The sequence below is a fragment of the Saimiri boliviensis genome, chromosome 2, assembly GCF_048565385.1.
Source record: "Saimiri boliviensis isolate mSaiBol1 chromosome 2, mSaiBol1.pri, whole genome shotgun sequence".
Classification (NCBI taxonomy): Eukaryota; Metazoa; Chordata; class Mammalia; order Primates; family Cebidae; genus Saimiri; species Saimiri boliviensis.
The window spans coordinates 52,008,009-52,013,941 of record NC_133450.1 but is presented as its reverse complement, the minus strand read 5'-3'; the positions used below and the strand labels follow the sequence as shown (position 1 = coordinate 52,013,941).

Sequence of the window (5,933 nt, the reverse complement as noted above, 5' to 3'; positions counted from 1 at the left end):
CGACTTCCTCTTTCCCTAATTGAATACCCTTTATTTTTCTTTTCCTTGCCTAATTGCTCTGGCTAGAACTTCCAATACTATATTGAATAGGAGTTGTGAGAGAGGGCATTCTTATCTACTGCCAGATTTCAAAGGAAATTCTTCCAGTTTTTGCCCATTCAGTATGATATTGGCTGTAGGTTTGTCGTAAATAGCTTTTATTGTTTTGAGATATGTTCCATTGATACCTAGTTTATTGAGAGTTTTTAGCATAAAGTACTCTTGAATTTTGTCAAAGGCCTTCTCTGCATCTATTGAGATAATCATGTGGTTTTTGTCTTTGGTTCTGTTTATGTGGTGGATTATGTTTATAGATTTGTGTACGTTGAACCAGGCTTGCATCACTGGGATGAAGCCTACTTGATTGTGATGGATAAGCTTTTTGATGTCCTGTTTTAATCAGTTTGCCAGTATTTTATTGAAGATTTTTGCACCTATGTTTAGCATGGATATTGGCCTGAAGTTTTCTTTTTTTCCTGAGTCTCTGCTGAGTTTTGGTCAGGATGATGTTGGTCTCATAAAATGATTTGGGAAGGATTCCCTCTTTTTATATTGTCTGGAATAGTTTCAGAAGGAATGGAACCAGCTCCTCTTTGTATGTCTGGTAGAATTCAACGTGAACCCACCTGGACCAACTTTTTTTGGTTGGGAGTCTATTAATTGCTGCCTCAACTTTAGACCTTGTTATTGGTCTATTCAAGATTTCAACTTCTTCCTGGGTTAGGCTTGGGAGAGTGCAAGTGTCCAGGAATTTACCCATTTCTTCCAGGTTTACTGGTTTATGTGAATAGAGTTATTTGTAGTAAACTCTGATTGTATTTCTGTGTAGTCAGTGGTGATATATCCTTTATCATTTTTATTGCATCTATTTGACTTTTCTCTATTTGGCTAGCGATCTGTCTATTTTGTTGATCTTTTCAAAAAACCTGCTCCTGGATTTAATTTTTGAAGGGATTTTTGTGTCTCTATCTCCTTCAGTTCTGCTCTGATCTTAGTTATTTCTTGTCTTCTGTTAGATTTTGAGTTTTTTTAATCTTGTTCCTCTAGGTCTTTCAATTTTGACAATAGAGTGTCAATTTTAGATCTTGCCTTGCTTCTCATGTGGGCATTTATTGCTATAAATTTCCCTCCAGACACTGCTTTAAATGTGTCCCAGAGATTCTGGTATGTTGTGTCTTCATTCTCGTTGGTTTCAAAGAACATCTTTATTTCTGTCTTCATTTCGATGTTTATCCAGTTGACATTCAGGAGCCAGTTGTTCAGTTTCCATGAAGCTGTGTGCTTCTGAGTTAGTTTCTTAATTCTGAGTTCTAATTTGATTGCCCTCTTGTCTGAGAGACTGTTTGTTATGGTTTCTGTTCTTTTGCCCTTGCTGAGGAGTGATTTACTTCCAATTATGTAGTCAATTTTAGAGTAGGAGCAATGCAGTGCTGAGAAGAATGTATATTCTGTGGATTTGATGTGGAAATTTCTGTACATGTTTATTAGGTCTGCTTGGTCCAGATCTGAGTTCAAGTCCTGGATGTCCTTGTTAATTTTCTGTCTTGTTGATCTGTCTAATATTGACAGTGGAGTGTTAAGGTCTCCCACTATTATTGAGTGGGAGTGAAAGTCTCTTTGTAGGTGATTAAGAACTTGCTTTATGTACCTGGGTGCTCCTGTATGGGGTGCATATGTATTGATGCATTGATCCCTTTACCATTATGTAATGCCCTTCTTTGTCTCTTCTGAACTTCATTGGTTTAAAGTTCATTTTATCAGAGACTAGGATTGCAACTCCTGCTTTGTTGTTGTTGTTGTTGTTGTTCTCCATTTGCTTGATAAATCTTCCTCCATCCCTTTATTTTGAGCCTATGTGTGTCCTTGCATGTGAGATGGGTTTCCTGAATACAGCACACTGATGGGTTTTGACTTTTTATCCAATTTGCCAGTCTGTATCTTTTGATTGGGGCATTTAGCCCATTTGCATTTAAGGTTAATGTTATGTGTGAATTTTATCCTGCCATTTTGATGCTAGCTGGATGTTTTTCCCATTAGTTGATACATTTTTTTCATTGTGTTGATGATCTTTACTATTTGGTATGTTTTTGGATGGCTGGTACTGGTTGTTTCTTTCCTTGTTTAGTGCTTCTTTCAGGAGCTCTTGTAAGGCAGGCCTGGTGGTGATGACAGCTCTCAGCAATTGCTTGTCCATAAAGGATTTTCTTTCTCCTTTGCTAATAAAGTTTAGTTTGGCTGGATATGAAATTCTAGGTTGAAAGTTCTTTTCTTTAAGGATGTTGAATATTGGCCCCCACTCCCTTCTAGCTTGTAGGGTTTCTGTGGAGAGATCCACTGTGAGTCTGAAGGGCTTCCCTTTGCGGGTAACTCGACCTTTCTTTCTTGCTGCTTTTTGCGTTTTTTCCTTCATTTCAACCATGGTGAATCTGATGATTATGTGCCTTGAGGTTGCTCTTCTTAAGGAATAACTTTGTGATGTTCTCTGTACTTCCTGGACTTGAATGGTGGCCTGGCTTGCTAGATTGGGGAAGTTCTCCTGCATAATATCCTGAAGAGTATTTTCCAGCTTGGATTCATTCTCTCCGTCACATTCAGGTACACCTATCAAACATAGATTAGGTCTTTTCACATAATCCCATATTTCTTGTAGGCTTTGTTCGTTTCTTTTCACTCTTTTTTCTCTATTCTTGCCTTCTCATTTTATTTCATTGAGTTGCTCTTCAACCTCTGATATCTTTCTTCTGCTTGGTCAATTCAATGATTGAAACTTGTGTATACTTCACAAAGTTCTCATGCTGTGTTTTTCAGCTCCATCCAGCAGTTTATATTCTTCTCTAAGCTGTTTGTTCTAGTTAGCATCTCATCTAACCTTTTTTCTAGGTTCTTAGTTTCTTTGCATTGGGTTAGCACATGTTCTTTTAGTTTTGAGAAGTTTGTTATTACCCACTTTCTGAAGCCTGTGTCTGCCAATTCATCAGATTCATTCTCCATCCATCTTTGATCCCTAGTTGGTGAGGAGTTGCTATCCTTGGGAGGAGAGGCATTCTGGTTTTTGGTGTTTTCATCCTTTTTGCACTGGTTTCTTCCCATCTTAGTGGATTTATCTACCTGTGGTCTTTGTAGTTGGTGACTTTCAGATGGGGTCTCTGGGTGAACGTCATTTTCGTTGATGATAAAGTTATTTCTTTCTATTTCTTAGTTTTCCTTCTAACAGTCAGGCCCCTCTGCTACAGGACTCCTGAGGTCCACTCCAGACCCTGCTTGCCTGCAGATCACCCGCAGGGGCTGCAGAACAGTAAGGATTGCTGCCGGTTTCTTCTTAAAAATATGGAATGCTTCACGAGTTTGCATGTCATCCTTGTGCAGGGGTCATGCTAATCTTCTCTGTATCATTCCAATTTTGGTATATGTGCTGCTGAAGCAAGCACTCATCCTACATTTCTAAACAAATCTTATTTATTTGAAGTCCAAAGATATCTCAAATTTACCCATTTATTCCCTTCTGATTCTTATTGGAGATATTACTATCTCTTTCTTGAACTTTTTATCATAGTCAGATAATTGATCTCTCTTCCTTCTACTCTTGCCATACTTAAACCACACTCTAATCAGCAATCAAAATTGTCCTTTAAAAATATATCATGTAATTATAAATAAATATACAAGGCAGAAGAAGGACTCTTGTTTATAGTAGAATGTCGAATGCTGACTCATAAATATAAAGGGAGTGCTAGGGCTGTAAAATTATCACCTAGCAAATATCACTCTAAAGACTATTTTAGGCAGGAATCATCAACTGATGCTAAATTTAGAGGAGGTGGATTTTTCTTCTGAGACAGGGTCTTGCTCTCTTGTCCAGGCTGGAGTGCAGCAGCCCACTGTCAGCTCACTGCAACCTGCTCCTCCTGGTGGCTCAGCTTCCCAAGTAGTTGGGATTACAGGCATGCACCACCATGCCTGGCTAATTTTTGTATTTTAAGTAAAGACGGGGTTTCACCATGTTGGCCAGCCTGGTCTCAAACTCCTTGCCTGAAGTGATCCACCCACCTTGGCCTCCCAAAAAGGTGGGATGACAAGTGTGAGCCACTGCACCAGCCCATTTTATTTTTTCCTGAATTTCGATGAGGAGACAGATATTTGCATTATATTAAAATATGTGCCCCCATTGTTTAGTAGCAAGGAAAAAACGATTAACTATAATGTTGGAGAAATCAGACAACCTTGAGGGGAGCAAAAATATATTGTATATCTCTCTGTGAGTTAACCTGAAAAGGATACATCAATTATGCATATTATGACTGCATAAACTGAAATTAACCACAGAAAATTATCAAACAACTTAAAAGTGATCCTTACTCTACTAAAAAGTAAGACTGTGTACTTTAAAAATTTCAATGTCATAAAAAACAAAAGAAGCAGGGTAACTGTCTTAGAATAAAGGAGTATAAAAGATTAAAACTAAATTCAATATTTCAGCCTATGTTGGAATTTTAAAATGCTATAAAAGACATTATTAGGTAAATTAATAAAACTGGAATATCAGCAAAAGATTAGGAAAAATATTATATATCAATGTGAAATTTACTTAAATGAATAACTGTCCTATGGTTTTGTATACCAAAAGTCTTAATTCTAGGTAACACATAGTATAGTATGTAGAAGCAAAAGAACATTATTGATATGGTTTGGCTGTGTCCTCAGTCAAATCTCATCTTGAATTGTAGTTACCATAATCCCCACATGCCGTAGAAGGAACCTGGTGGGAGGTAATTGAATCACGGGGGTGGTTGCATCCATGCTGCTGTTCTCATGGTAGTGAGTGAATTCTCATGAGATCTCATGGTTTTATGAAGGGCTTTTCCCTCTTTGCTCAACCCTTCTCGTTCCTTCCATCCTGTGAAGAAGGTTGTGTTTGCTTCCCCTTCTGCCATGATTGCAAGTTTCTTGAGGCCTCCCCAGCCATGCAGAACTGTGAGTTAATCAAACCTCTGTTTTTTATGAGTTACCCAGTCTCAGGCAGTTCTTTATAGTAGCGTGAGAATGGACTAATACAATCATGTATGTAAGTTACCCTCAAATAGTAAAGAAAAAGTAAAATTTATATAAATAAAGAGAGTAAATGACAAAGAAAATGGGGCAAAATATTAGCAATATTTGATTATGGATAAGGAGTTTGGATGTTCTCTCTGCAGCTCTTCTGTACATCTGAAATATTTTCCAAATAAATAATTAAATATATACACATATATCTGTGTACATTTAAATATACATCTATATATACACATATATATTATAATCCCTCCATAAAATGGATATATTAATAAAAGTGAACATATGCATAAAATTTTACCCCCAAATCCACTATTAGACATATTCCCAACAAAGGAATGCACATGTTCAACAAACGACATGTACTAGATTGCTTCAAACAGCAGTGTTTATAATTTTCCCAAAGTGAGAATTACTCAAGGGCCCACTTTCATTTGAATGGATAAATAAATTGCAGAATACTCACACAATGGAATACTTTGCAACATGGGAATGGAGAAAATATCACTAGACATAGTGAAATAGGATAATTTTAGAGACAGAATATAGAAAGAAGCCAGCCATAAAATAGCACATACTATATAATTTCATTCATATAAAATACAAAACAGATTAAATTAATCCATGTTAGAAGTCAGAATTGTGCTTCCTCTGAGCAGGGGACAGGCAGTGACTAGAAGACAACCTGAGAGGACATCTGGGATAGGAGTAATGTTTCATTATTAGGCCCAGATACTAGTTACATGGATGTCTTTAACTTACAAAAACTCAGTAGTATCCATAGTTTTCTCTAGCTGAATTTTACTTAATTAAAAAGTTTTTATTTTAATGTATCTATGCATTTT

General features: G+C 36.9%; 1 non-coding gene across 1 annotated transcript; it reads right to left on the bottom strand.

The window, feature by feature from the left end:
• Positions 1-3,360: 3,360 nt before the first annotated feature.
• Positions 3,361-3,467, bottom strand: LOC120364076 (U6 spliceosomal RNA). Its single transcript, XR_005579429.1, has one exon. It is a non-coding gene; the product is annotated as a U6 spliceosomal RNA (small nuclear RNA).
• Positions 3,468-5,933: the final 2,466 nt, after the last annotated feature.